We start from the raw sequence: 13,615 nt of genomic DNA on the forward strand, positions 1-13,615 counted from the left end.
ACAATCAAATAGCTAAAACTACCGGTTAATTTATTTTTAAATACATCAGTTACAACAATACCATTGATGCATGCATAGATAAGTTATTGAGTCCAGCTTAAGTAGAACGTAATGGCTTAAACAGAAACAATACGTCACTTACTTCGCGGACAAGGAAGAAATCGACTACAGAAGGATGTGTTTATTTTAATGGTAAACACCAGATAGGCAAGGTATCATCCGTCGTATCAGCCATACTTTGCTAATTTGTATTTTTTGCTATTTATAGAAGGCGGCTACGGAAAATTGGTGTTTACGTTTAAGCAATGCTATTAGTTGACAAGTTATTAATATTTTGTAGTGAAATATACATTTTATTTGCTGAATAAAAATATTTACGTCATGTTGTTGTTGTTGCAGTGATAAGGTCCACTCCCCGAAGGCTTTAGTGAGTGTTATCGATGTTGATGGTCCTTTGCCGGATGCAGATCCGGTACGTTCCGGTACCAAGCCCGACCATCTCGGGAACGATTTGTTATGACCACGTGCGACCTTCTAGGCCATACCGCCACCCCATCCCCTAGATCCATGAGGAGTTCGAGGTCACCAGAGCCTCGGCAGTTAATAAAACAGGATTCGCCACGGATAGGTGAGGTTGACAATTGGGTTTGGAGAAGCTATATATCGCGCTGGCAACCTGAAGGGTTGCGCTACACAACCCCTTGAATCTGTTTGGTAATTTAGTCGCCTCTTGTTATGGGTCTCACTTTACTCTACGTACATGCTGTCAGTGGCAAATATCTTACGTTGTGACGGTGACGTATTGTATCTGTTTAAGCCATAACTAACAATGAGAAATTGTGATCGAGATATATATGAATGGGAATTGATAGTGTGGGAGTGTATAATAAGGTTATGTATAATTTAATTAAATATACAAACAACATGTGAATGAATTGAAATAAGATAATATTAGGTATGTAAGTTCTATAGATGCAACAAAACATATATACTTCTATGAACAACAATTAATAAATTTTCTATAATTGTTCTAAAATTTTTCTGAATACGTACCATTGGTATTTGAATTTACTTGTGTTTATAGTTTAGGAAGTTATTAATAACTTATATAATATATGTAATAAGTAAGAAAGTCTGTGATAGGGTGGAACCGAACTTAATGTCCCAGGTTTAGATTTTCTGTAAAAACCATATTTTGCTAATTTGTGCCATATATACATATTCATAAAATAACATCTCTGTAGTGCCGCGATTAAAGTTTTTCGATCTGGGTGTCCAGTTACAGTTGGGTATAAAAATGCATGAATAAGTTAAACTATTAGCTATTATTTGAGTAATTTTCTTTATTTTCTCAGCTTGATAAATGAAATAAATTTCCGGTTAGCTGACATCAGCAACTAAAATTGAGGTAAAAGGGAAATGGGAAAAATAAAATTAATAATAATGCAATTATAATGTCGGTCTCTTGAAATGTGCCACATGAAAAGCGTAAATACCAGATAAACATTTGTAAAATGAATAAATGGCAATAATGTCAAAATAATAAAATCTAATTTCACATGGTTCTATTACATGCATTTACAATACTTGCATAAAGTGCAGTTATTTTTGGTTAATTGCTGGTTATTAAGTAATGAATAAATTGTTACCTATGTTTGTTTTAATAAATTTCCCATGAGAACCGTTTCTTCCACATACCTAAATGACTCGACCAAGAATTCCGAATTAGGCAAAAGTGGCAGCGCTACGACAACTTTGGAAACCAGAACGATAACCATATCGACCGATTTCAATTCTTTCGACCATAGGAAATCGTTCAACTGAGCTTAACAGGACTTGGTCAGGACTAACCGCGTTACTCTACATCAAGATATAGATGGGTGAAGTCTTCACTACTTCAACGTTTTACGTTGAATAGTCATAGCGGTATATACATATAACTGGTAGTTTCGAAAAAAGCACATTTAAGACTATCTGACTATCTCAGCAACGATTTCATATAGCCAACTCGTGTAGGTGAGGTTGACAATTGAGCTATGCTTAAATAACACTAGTCTAAAGACGTGGATTACATATTATATTCATGACTGGGATGTGTCATTGTAATTCAGAAACGATACATCAAGGTCTAGAAGATGTAAAAATTTCCTGGTTTGAAGATTGATAAGCCTGCAGCGCGAGTAATTGAATGGGATTGGATGGTCTAAATTAAGAGAAAATAAACAAAATGTATTAAATTTTTTTTGAATCCTTTCTATTCTAGCGGAGTGGCCGCCATAGTTAAGATTCCAGACAACTAAGGCGTATTTTTAGTGATGAGCGAACTAGAGATAAAGGTGCCTTCCTGGTTAAAGTCTTTTGTATTCTATCCACGAAGGAAGGCAAGGCTTCTGTAAGCTTTCGTAAGGACATAACAAATATAATTAACGAAAGAGAAAGAAGTGTCCGATACAACACCTTAATAAATAAATTCTTTGCCAAAGAGGTCCAAGAATGCTATGCTGAAGTACTCCGGACGTTGCCAAATAAGGTTGGGACTTACAGTCCTCAATTTCGACGCACAGATACCTATTTTACAAATAAGAATGTAATTATGATAAAAAAAAACACAGAATGAAATATAATACACTCAAGTTTAAATAATAAGATTGATGTGAAACTTTATGGAAAGTTTTTTATAAATCAATATATGTTACCCGGTCTATGCAAAAGGTGGCTTATGACTAAAAAAAAAATTACTACTACTAAGAAACTGAAGATATGCATCATGTACTGAAATGCAGTATATACCTGACAGCCATCCTAAAATGCAGAGATGCAGAAATCAGTAACCACGCTAGGTTTGTAACAGTCGAGCGACCAGCCACAACAAACACATGTTACCGCGGCTCAATAACACTTTTCGCTTCCCAAGGCAGTCGGTTCTATGTACCGGAGCGACTCGGGATTTTTCCCGACCAAGGACTGTCATTTCAGTGTGACCCCATTTAATTTGTTTCGTCCCTCCCACAAATTGTCATCCTCCCAGCAGCTCCTTGCAGCAGGACTGCTACATATTCTCTTACTCCGGGAAGGTATCGAACCCAATCCGGGTCCGTCTCCTGACCCCGGTCATGAGAAATGGTTTTGCTGCGTCTGCCACAAAAGAATCTTTTTAGGACGGTCATACTCTGTTCAGTGTGTCTCGTGCAAGGGATGGTTGCATCGGACAGGTTGTTCTGGGCTTGATCCCAAAACCCGACGTCCACGTAACTTTTATAAATCTTTTGTGGCTCCTTGCTGCTCACGCCCAAGGGCGTCCCGTAGTCTACGCCTAAGCGTATCCCCACTACCTTCCAGCAGCTTCGCTGCTCAGCAAGCCACAACAAGTATCCGCTGCTGCTCGCGCCCCACGGCGCCAACAACTCAAACAGCTGATACCACTCATAACTACTACCTTCGTAGTAGAGCTGGTAGCAATGCTGAGCATCAGCCCCTGCCCCCGTCTTCTTCTCCCCCCCTCTTTTCTGGCAGCAATCGTGCAGGTCAGGGAAACAGACTCTTAGTCCCTGCCTCCGTTTGCACCGTCTGCCAGCACAGAATATATAGGTTTGCGACATCCGCTCAATGCAGCTCCTGCCTTGGGTGGTGCCACTTTCCTAGATGTTCTGGTCTCCGCGACCGCAACCCCTCGACGGGTTTCATCGCGCCATGTTGCCAGGTCGCAAACCCAAATCATCCGGGTACCCCAATGCTTGCCCAAGGGCGCCCAGTCCCAAGGCCACAACAGCAATTGCGTCCTGGCCTTCCACAACCTAGGCGTAGTCACCCCTCACTTACCCCTAGAGTGGCGGCGTCACCCCTCATGCACTTCAGAATTGTGCAGTTCAACTGTAATGGACTAACTGGGAAGATTACGGAGATAGTCGATTTCATGAAGCGGCACAACATCCGCATTGCTGCGATTCAAGAGACTAACCTCACAGCGAGATCTGCATTGCAGACCTGCTCTGGTTATAATGTCCACAGGAAAGACCGCGAGAGCGGAAATGGAGGCGGCCTCGCGTTTATCATACACCACTCTGTGCAATATCATATATTTGATCCTGGCATCGACCGCAGTGACAATGTCTTAGAACGTCAAGGCCTATCTGTCCGGTCAGGCGATGCAAATCTAGCTATCATCAACATCTACATCCCTCCTGTCACCTGTTGCCCCAGTGGATACCGCCCTAATATCGAGGCCTTACTCAATGGCAACAATCGCATTATCTTAGGCGATTTCAATGCCCATCACGACCTATGGCATTCAAACTTGCGGGCGGACAGTAGGGGTGAGATGTTGGCGGATCAAATAGACGAAACGACGTTCTGCACAATAAACGGAGACGCCCCCACACGTATGGTAGGAAGCTGTCATAGCTCGCCAGATATCTCAATCGTAAGCGCAGAACTCGTAAACTGCGTCAACTGGCAGCCGATGGTAACATTGGCATCCGACCACCTACCCATACTTATTTCGTTCGAGCGTACCGCCGACTTCATCGTCACAGAAAAACGCACTTTCATAAACTTCAAAAAAGGAAAGTGGGAAGATTATAAATCTGCAACAGACAGCAGCTTTGCTGCCCTCCCTATCCCGACTGATGCCCGCCAAGGGGAGCGTGCCTTCCGTAAGGTCATTGAATCCGCCTCGGCACATTTCATTCCCGCCGGGAGAATTCCCGAAATCCGGCCCCACTTCCCGGCGGAGGCCGCGAGCTTAGCGAGGGAACGCGACCTTATAAGACAGCTTGATCCAGGCGACCCCCAAATAAGGGATATAAACCAACGCATCAGATTGCTTGTGGACGAACACAAGCGGGCGAAATGGGAAGAGCACCTAAAAGGTTGTAACCTCTCTACCGGTGTGGGTAAACTTTGGTCCACCGTAAAGTCCCTATCGAATCCGACTAAGCACAAAGACAAAGTTTCCATCGCCTTTGGCGATAAGGTGCTGTCGGATGCGAAAAAATGCGCGAGCGCTTTCTGCCGACAATATATAATGCATCCTATGGTCGACAAAGATAGACGGAGAGCCAATAGACACGCACATAAACACAAACTCAGCGCGTCACCAATTACCATCACCGCTAGAGAGGTTGAGGACGCCATTGGTCGCGCTAAACCATCCAAAGCAGTGGGCCCAGACGGCATAGCCATGCCGATGCTTAAAAACCTAGGGAAAGAGGGTTTCAAATATTTAGCGCATGTCTTCAACCTGTCTCTTTCCACCTTTGTCATACCCGAGAAATGGAAAATGGCCAAGGTGGTCCCGCTACTAAAGCCTGGGAAACCAGCTAACGTAGGCGAGTCATATCGTCCGATATCTCTCCTATCGCCAGTGGCAAAGACGCTTGAAGCCATTCTGCTCCCTTATTTCCAAGCACATTTGCAGCTAGCCCCTCATCAGCATGGCTTCAGAAAACTCCATAGCACTACCTCCGCGCTAAATGTCATTAGCACCCAGATAAATTGCGGTTTGAATCAATATCCCCACCATAGAACAGTACTCGTAGCGTTAGACCTATCAAAAGCTTTTGATACGGTCAACCATGGCTCGTTACTGCAAGACCTGGAAGGGTCCACCCTTCCCCCATGTCTTAAAAGGTGGACCGCAAATTATCGGTGGTCGGCAGGCATCGGTGCAATTCAGAAACGAAACATCAAAACAAAGGAGAATTAAACAAGGGGTGCCACAGGGTGGTGTCCTATCCCCGCTTTTGTTTAATTTCTACATATCTAAGCTACCTTCACCACCGGAAGAAGTCACAATCGTTTCCTACGCCGATGACTGCACAATAATGGCCACAGGCCCAGGCCCAAAGATCGATGAGCTAGGCAATAAAATAAACGGCTATCTCCCTGATCTCTCCAGTTTTTTCGCCTCGCGAAACCTGGCATTGTCACCGACTAAATCTTCCGCGACCCTGTTTACAACATGGACGCCCCAAATGTCGACCATATTGAACATCCACGTCGATGGCACTACGCTACCGACTGTCCTACACCCCAAAATCTTGGGTGTGACGTTTGATCACGATCTACATTTTGGTGCGCACGCAACCGCAATTGTTCCAAGAATTCAGAGCCGTAATAAAATCCTCAAATCCCTTGCTGGCAGTACCTGGGGAAAAGATAAAGAAACGCTCTTGACCACATACAAAGCAATTAGCCAGCCGATTACGTGCTACGCGTCACCCATATGGTCGCCAAGCCTAAAAACCACTCACTGAAAGAAACTACAGGCCTGCCAAAATACTGCTCTCAGAATCGCCACGGGCTGTCTTCTTATGTCCCCAGAACACCATCTGCATAATGAGGTGAGAATACTCCCCATCAGGGAGAGAAATGAGATGCTGACCAAACAGTTTCTGTTGAATACCCAGAAACCTGGGCATCCCAACAGACATCTGATTGACGAACCAGCACCGCCTAGGGGCCTAAGGAGTCATCTCCGTAAGCATTTTGAGGAAATACGGCACCTGAGAACCCAGCCGTATGAAGCGGAAAAACACAAGCAGGTCCTTGGTGAACTCCATAGACAGGCGTCGGACCTTTATGTCGGGAATTGCCCGGTGAATCCAGTACTTGAAGAAAAATATCCAGAACTCGCAGAAGAGGAACGCATACTCCCCAGGGAAACGCGTGTCACTCTTGCTCAACTTCGTTCTGGATACTGTAACAGGTTAAACTCTTACCTATCCAGAATCAACCCCGACATACAAAATGTATGCCCTGCTTGCAATGTGTCCCCACATGACACCAACCATCTCTTTAATTGTAATGTGGAACCAACGCCTCTAACACCCCTTTCCTTATGGTCCACCCCTGTTGAAACGGCAAGTTTCCTTGGACTCCCGTTAGAGGATATTGATGACAATTTGTGATCGGTCGCGGCTATTAGGTGGGGCGAGCATTGCTACAACAACAACAACAACAACACTTTTGATGACAAATGTAAAGTTCTCCTTCATATTTTTAAAAATATTCCAGCATACTGTTAGGTTGGCGATAGACCTATAGTTAGCAGCTAAAATCCTTATTCGATCTAAAACATTACTATAAAGGATTAGTTAGATAAGCTCAGGGAACTCAAAGACACTTTGGTGTCTTTGGATCTGCAAAAGACCAAGTGCTTGTTGAAGAATATAAATTAAAGCGCTATGAGCCTGTCATTAAACTATCAAACATTGAATTGAGAATGTTAACAAGAATATATGCAGCCTAAGAGGCAAAATGCATAGACTTGGCATCCTCAGCTTCCTCTGTGACAAGGTAAATGAGATTGCGAAGCGCATTCACTGGGAATGAGATGACATCCTCTGAAAAAAGAAAGCGTAGTGGTCCATTTTCCACTACGAACGTACTTACTCTGATCCCCAAGAAGCCTGTTAATTTTATGAAGGAGCTAAGTTTGCTTTAACAGCAACAACAGGAAAAGAGGGCATTAGGCGGAGCCCCGCTAGGCAAAACAAAAAAAAAAACAAGAAGTCGCCGGATGATAGCAAAACTAGGAGGATCCCTCTAACAACTCTTATTTATGTTTATTCTCAAGGGTGGTGCACTTATGGAAAATTTTTCCTAAACCTTTTGTAGTTTCAAAATCAATTTTCAATTGATACACCCTACTAATGAAACGTCCTTGTTTCAAAACTTCTATTATAGTAGTTGTTGTGACAGTAGTTGCATTTTGTTACTAGCCTGACGTGTTCCATTTCCATTTTTTTTTTATTTAGCCGCATTGCACCGCATGTCGGCAAATTCTCATGCTAATCAGAATATGACCGCCTCCACCTCCCCAATGAAACACGTTCTGGAAATCTCGACGAAAGCAATAAAACACATACCGGCACTTTTTCTTTATTTCCAAACCAATGCACATTGTGGCAGGGTGCAAGGTATAAAAGGCAGAAAACAAGAAAATTTCTGGTTTTGAGGTCCTGGGTTCCGAGCTAAAGAATTGCTTTTAGATCATATTTTTGTCGCTACCATATGAATTACATCTAATATATATATGTATATACAATATAAATGCAAACAAGTGAAAGATATACACATTGCACATACCAAAAACTTTCTTCAACTTTTTTTCTCCTGCAATTTACCTATTATTACGGCTTATAATTGTGTAAAAGCCTGATGTTCTTTGTACAAAATCGATTGCAAACTAATTAGAACACAGCAGCTGCAACGTTGGTTTTTTTTAAGTCAATTGGAAATTGATTTTCCCTTTTTCGCAAACGAAAATCCAATTCAATTTCACTTGGAATTTTTACAGCTGACACAAATGTACGAATTGATTTAATAAGTATTTTATTTAACTAAAAACTTGAATTATGCTACGAAATTTGCATATATTTAAACGTTTAAGCATACATATAAAATGCAGACAAATATGTAAAAAGAGCATGAATCGCGATTTTTGTGGTCGTGACTTGGCTGCTTGCTTGTCCTTTTGCTGTAGTTATTTTATGTGGTTACCTTTTTTTCGCTATAAGTTCCACCGCAGTCGTTTTGTATCAAACAATATTTATTTTAAAAAACTTTTTCACAGTGCGTAATCTTTAACATTCACAGAACTATATTCAATTTCGCACGTAAAAACTATTTTTAAGAGCTGTGGAATAAAATTTGCAGACGAATAACCGAACGAATAATCATAAATATTTTCAATTTCCGTGTTGTTCCTTTGCCTTTGTCGTGTTTCGCTATGCGTTGTTTCAATTGTCATTGTGCTGCGTTGCCATATGTGCACTTCAGATAGGTTTAAACTCAGGGTTGCATTTGATTAACACTAAATTAAAATTAAATTCAGTTTTGTGTGAATTCTTTTAAAATTAATTATTAACAATGGAGGTCGAACTTGGAGCTTCACCCGGGTCACAAGGTGACGGATCGTTTATACTTTAGATATGCTCCAAATTGCCAATTCTCGTCTAAAAATATCCGGAGAGGTGTGAAAAGACGCGTTTTGGAGCCAGGATCATGAATCTCAAGGCGATAAGAGGACATGTTTCGGTTTTTGAGAACCCAATATTTTTAGACGTCAATGAGCTAAAGTAAAAAATAGACAGTCATATGCCTGGTTTTTCAGTGCGAGTTAGGTAAAGTTACAAATTACACAAGAAGATTGCGCATTGCGCCTGTAAACATTAGATCAGCTGTTTTTTATGGCGTATTAATTGACTCTTTCCTTTAGCTCTTGTTTTTAATCGCTCGTGAGTCATCTATGAAGTAGATTCGCAGAACGAAGCAATTTTGAACTCGTGAATGCGCAATCTGCGTAGGTGATTTGTGAGTTAAAGTTGCCTAGAGTTTAACCTTGCCACTTTGTTCGATAACATAAAATTTTGCTGCTCATCTCGGTTTAAGCGGCCGAAGTGGTAGGGTTAACTGGAGTTAAACTCCTATAGGTGGCGCATGGATCGAAATATTGCAAAAAATCGTATTTGTGGTCCGATTTGGTTCATATTTGGAACTCATAATACATACATGCATTGAAAGCGACCTATGAAAAAAATCGCCGCTAGGTGGCTCAAGGATCCAAATAATCAAAACAATCGTATTTGTGGTCCGATTTGGTTCATATTTGGAACACATAATACATACGAGAATAGAAAGAGAACTATGAAAAGAAATCGCCGGTAGGCGACCGGTATATTCAAAGAAAATCGTATTTGTGGTCCGATTTGGCTCATCTTTGGAACACATAATACATACATGAATAGAAATCGGCTTATGAAAAAAAGCGCGCTAGGTGGCGAAAGGATCGAGATATTAAAAAAAATAGTTTTTGTGGTCCATATTTGGAACACATAATACATACATGAATAGAAGCGACGTATGATGTCCGATTTGGCTCATATTTGGAACAAATATTACATATAGTCCGGTAGAACTGACATCAAAATATTTGGAGTTCGAGGAGGGACAAGCATATATGGCGCAGAGTCGAGTAAAGTCTTTGGAAGGATTATGTATTGAGGCCTTAGATTGTAACAAATTGTCAGGAAATAGTCCGTGTAATAATGAGTCACTAAATGAACTAAATAGAATGAGAAATAATAGGCACTTAAATAAGACTAAAAACTTGCAAATAAAATAATAAAAAAAAAAAATATTAAGTTAAATGGTTTTATTGAAAACAATACTTACATGAAGTAATAATAATACTAAAAACTAGAAGATAATTAGGTAGGTCCTAGGTACTAGTCATCATACTCCTCATCAATATAGGACGTTGATCATACAATTAAATAAAAGCGCTGGACGCGTCAAATTTCTATTGATAGTCATATATAAGACCAACTGAACCTTAATCATGTTATGCTACGCCTCACATTCTTAGAAATTTCACGCTTTCTTTTAATTGTCTGATCAACGCCCTAGATTTATGGGGAGTGTAATAGTCCCAGGACCTACCTAATTATTTTCTAGCTTTTAGTATTATTATTACTTAATGTAAGTATTGTTTTCCATAAAACCGTTTAACTTAAAATTTTTTTTAAATTTTATTTCTTTTGATGCTAGTATTCCATTATTTGAAACTAGAACTTCGCTAGGGTAAAGGCTCCATTACTGATACTTAGCATAGACGGCCCATACATGACACAAAAGCCATGCGCAAATATAAAACGACGGAATTTGTGCACATGAAAATTTTGACATACACGGCTCAAAAACACTGCGCAATATTCATTTTTAATGTAGCGCAACAAATGAAACATGTGTTTTAATTGTATAAAAAAGGCACTAATTGTATAAAAAACACTATTTATTTTCCACAGTGCTGGTAATTCACAGTATAAGTCGAAAAACTTTCACCAGAAGCGTTTATTTTCCATTGTATTTATAATTTTTATATTTTAGTTGCAAGACCAGCTCAACTCATTGCAGCACTGCGCAATATTCATTTTTAATGTAGCGCAACAAATGAAACATGTGTTCTAATTGTATAAAAAATTATTATTATGTATTATTGAATTTGTGTGAATTCCTGTTACAAGCTAGAGATGGTCCTTACGCCTTCGATATTAACATTTTTAAGCAATAATTACTGATGTTATATTATCAGGAACCACAGGTAAACTGTGAAGATTCACCACACACGAAGAAAAAGCATGTGCAATATTTGTAGACATGCGTAAATATCAAAATCGTTTTGATTTTAGCGCAGTTCTCTGCGCAAATAGCGCAACCAGTGCACACACTGGGCAAATCCTTGTGCAAATTGATAATTGGCACAAGGATACTTGAGCCGTGTAATTGGCGTAATAGACTTGACTTGACTTGGCGTAAACTTGGCAACTTAAGCGGGAGTCATTGGTGTCGTATGTTGTATCGCTGTATCCGTATCCCTAACGTAATCAGCTGTTTATCGTTACGACGGTAAACCAAAACCCAATTGGTTGGCTACGATACGGTTACGACCTTAGCGGCACCAATAATCGATTGCATTGATTCTCATAAGATAGGTCGAATCAGCTGTTATAATGTTACCGATACGGTTACCGATAAAGCACCAATGTCTCCAGCTTAAGCCACGGTTATACTCCACTTAGCGCATACAATCTGGCATCATAATCAGGTTTGAAATTTACTTTTAAATAAATGCCAATTTGTACGACAAAATGTCAAAATGACATGGAAACAAACAAATGGCATCTCAAAATGTAAACGTCACTTAGAACTTACATAGAAAATCAAAATTCAACAGACTTCTAAGTCAAGTTAAAGCGCCAAATACACGACACGAACATTTCCGCGAACATTCCCGTTATGTCATGTTTCTGCGACCTTTTCTGTCGTATATGGTGGTGTTTGCTAGTTCGCGCAAATGTTCGCCAAAAGTCAAAATATTTTAATTTTTGGTGAACATTTGCGCGAACTGTTCGTGCGTGTATGGCGAAATAGCTCATAATCGCAGTAATTTCTGAACGGAACAGACGTTCGCGGAAAAGTAAAATGGACAATAAAAAATTTCTGAGTGAATTTATTGAAATGTATAAATCATTGTGAATGATGACAAAGTGTGATCTCTTATCTGTCAACTGCCTGACAGGCTGTTTTCAGCGTTATGACAGGCTGTTCAATATGGCGGCACCTATCTTCAGCGGGTGATAGAAAGAGATACAGAATGAGACAGCGATAGTCAAATACGAATCAGGTGATCCAATCACTTTGGAATTTTGACGTTTATGCAGAAGAGATCACACTTTGTCATCATTCACAATGGTATAAATCTTTGCCATCATTGTTTTGCGATCTTCTCTATTTTTTTTACGCTCTATTGCCACAGCGAACAATATTTCTGCAGCACAAATGTTGTCCGTATTCATCGCTGTCTGAAAGAGAACTAATGTTCGTCCAAAAGTTCGTATGGTGTATGGCCAAAGCTGCGAACAAGATTGCGGAATGTTCGCGGAAATGTTCGTGTCGTGTATTTGGCGCTTAAGTGTTGCCAAGTTTTGAATAATCAGTAACATGCACTGTTCATTTAACAGAACTGTAAGTGACAGTTCTCAAGTCGAGTCAAGTCTATGCTAACGGCTGAATTCTGTAATTCAGTCTCATCTCAAGTCTCTAAATTTGAGATTTTCCTTTAGAGACAATTTTTGTGACTTAGATGATTTCGGTATTCAGTAAACGAAAGTCACAAAAACAATTCACCATATCAACGAAATTCACCAAAATGACAATTTACTCATACATTGAACAAATAATATAGCATTGCATTTTGTCAACGCAATGTTGAGTGGTGTTGTGGCTGAGCTCGCTAAGACGCCGTTCACAACTTTTATAGAAAAACCCAAAGTGTGTAGGTTCGAATCTCAGCGGCGCCACATAGAGTTCGATGTTTTCTTAAGTATTTTCTGTTTTTTAATTTTTTCTATGTTTATTTTAATTTGAGGAATAAAAAAAAATATATTTAAAGCGTTTTTCGCAAATAATTTTCATACTTTTTCTGAAATTTTCACGTTTGTGATCTGCCCCGGCCCAGCTCACAAATTAGTGATTGCTGGAGACACGAGACAGCTTACAGAATGGCAAATTGTCTCAAAAGTGATTTTCACCCCAAATTGTCTCTAACAGTGACTAGAGACGGCTACTGAATTCAGCTATAAGTATCAGTAATGGAGCCTTAAGCCAGCAATCTAGCTCGGTAGGATAAGCCAGCAACCTAGCTGTCGGCTGGTTCTTCGCCTTCAGTTTTTTAATCATCACGAAAAATGTAAGAAGGTATAACTGAAGACGCGCTTTTGTAGCAGGAATAATTTTTTTTTGCCTGAAGTTTAACATTTAAAGGTAATTAGCAAAATATTTTGAAGCATTTTCCTGCTTTCGTTTATAAATTAAAAACTCAGAGAATATCGCGTTTTTCGTGCTTCATTTATCATTGGTTTTATCTCACCCAATCAGTTTGGTACGTGTAATGTTTGTTTCAGGGTTGTGCATTTCTTTCATGGCTCATCCACGTTTTCAGTACCATGCTCACGAGATTGCGACCCGAAAAGGACATACATACAAATGTCTCTCAATTCCTTCCAGTGTTAACCTCATAGATTAGCGAAGTTTATAATCAATAACTTTCTGG

At 40.0% G+C, this 13,615-nt stretch overlaps 1 protein-coding gene across 7 annotated transcripts in view; it reads right to left on the reverse strand.

Moving 5' to 3' along the window:
- The window catches only part of LOC137238234 (E3 ubiquitin-protein ligase RNF181 homolog), a 122,740-nt gene extending 114,022 nt beyond the window's left edge, over positions 1-8,718 (reverse strand). For 3 of the 7 annotated variants that reach the window (XM_067763011.1, XM_067763008.1, XM_067763006.1), the window contains exon 1: positions 8,503-8,718. The gene's annotated coding sequence lies outside the window, so the exon portion shown is untranslated. The other 4 variants (XM_067763009.1, XM_067763007.1, XM_067763012.1 and 1 more) reach the window with 3 other exon arrangements.
- Positions 8,719-13,615: the final 4,897 nt, after the last annotated feature.

The sequence above is a fragment of the Eurosta solidaginis genome, chromosome 1 (genome assembly GCF_040869045.1).
Source record: "Eurosta solidaginis isolate ZX-2024a chromosome 1, ASM4086904v1, whole genome shotgun sequence".
In the NCBI taxonomy this organism is placed as follows: Eukaryota; Metazoa; Arthropoda; class Insecta; order Diptera; family Tephritidae; genus Eurosta; species Eurosta solidaginis.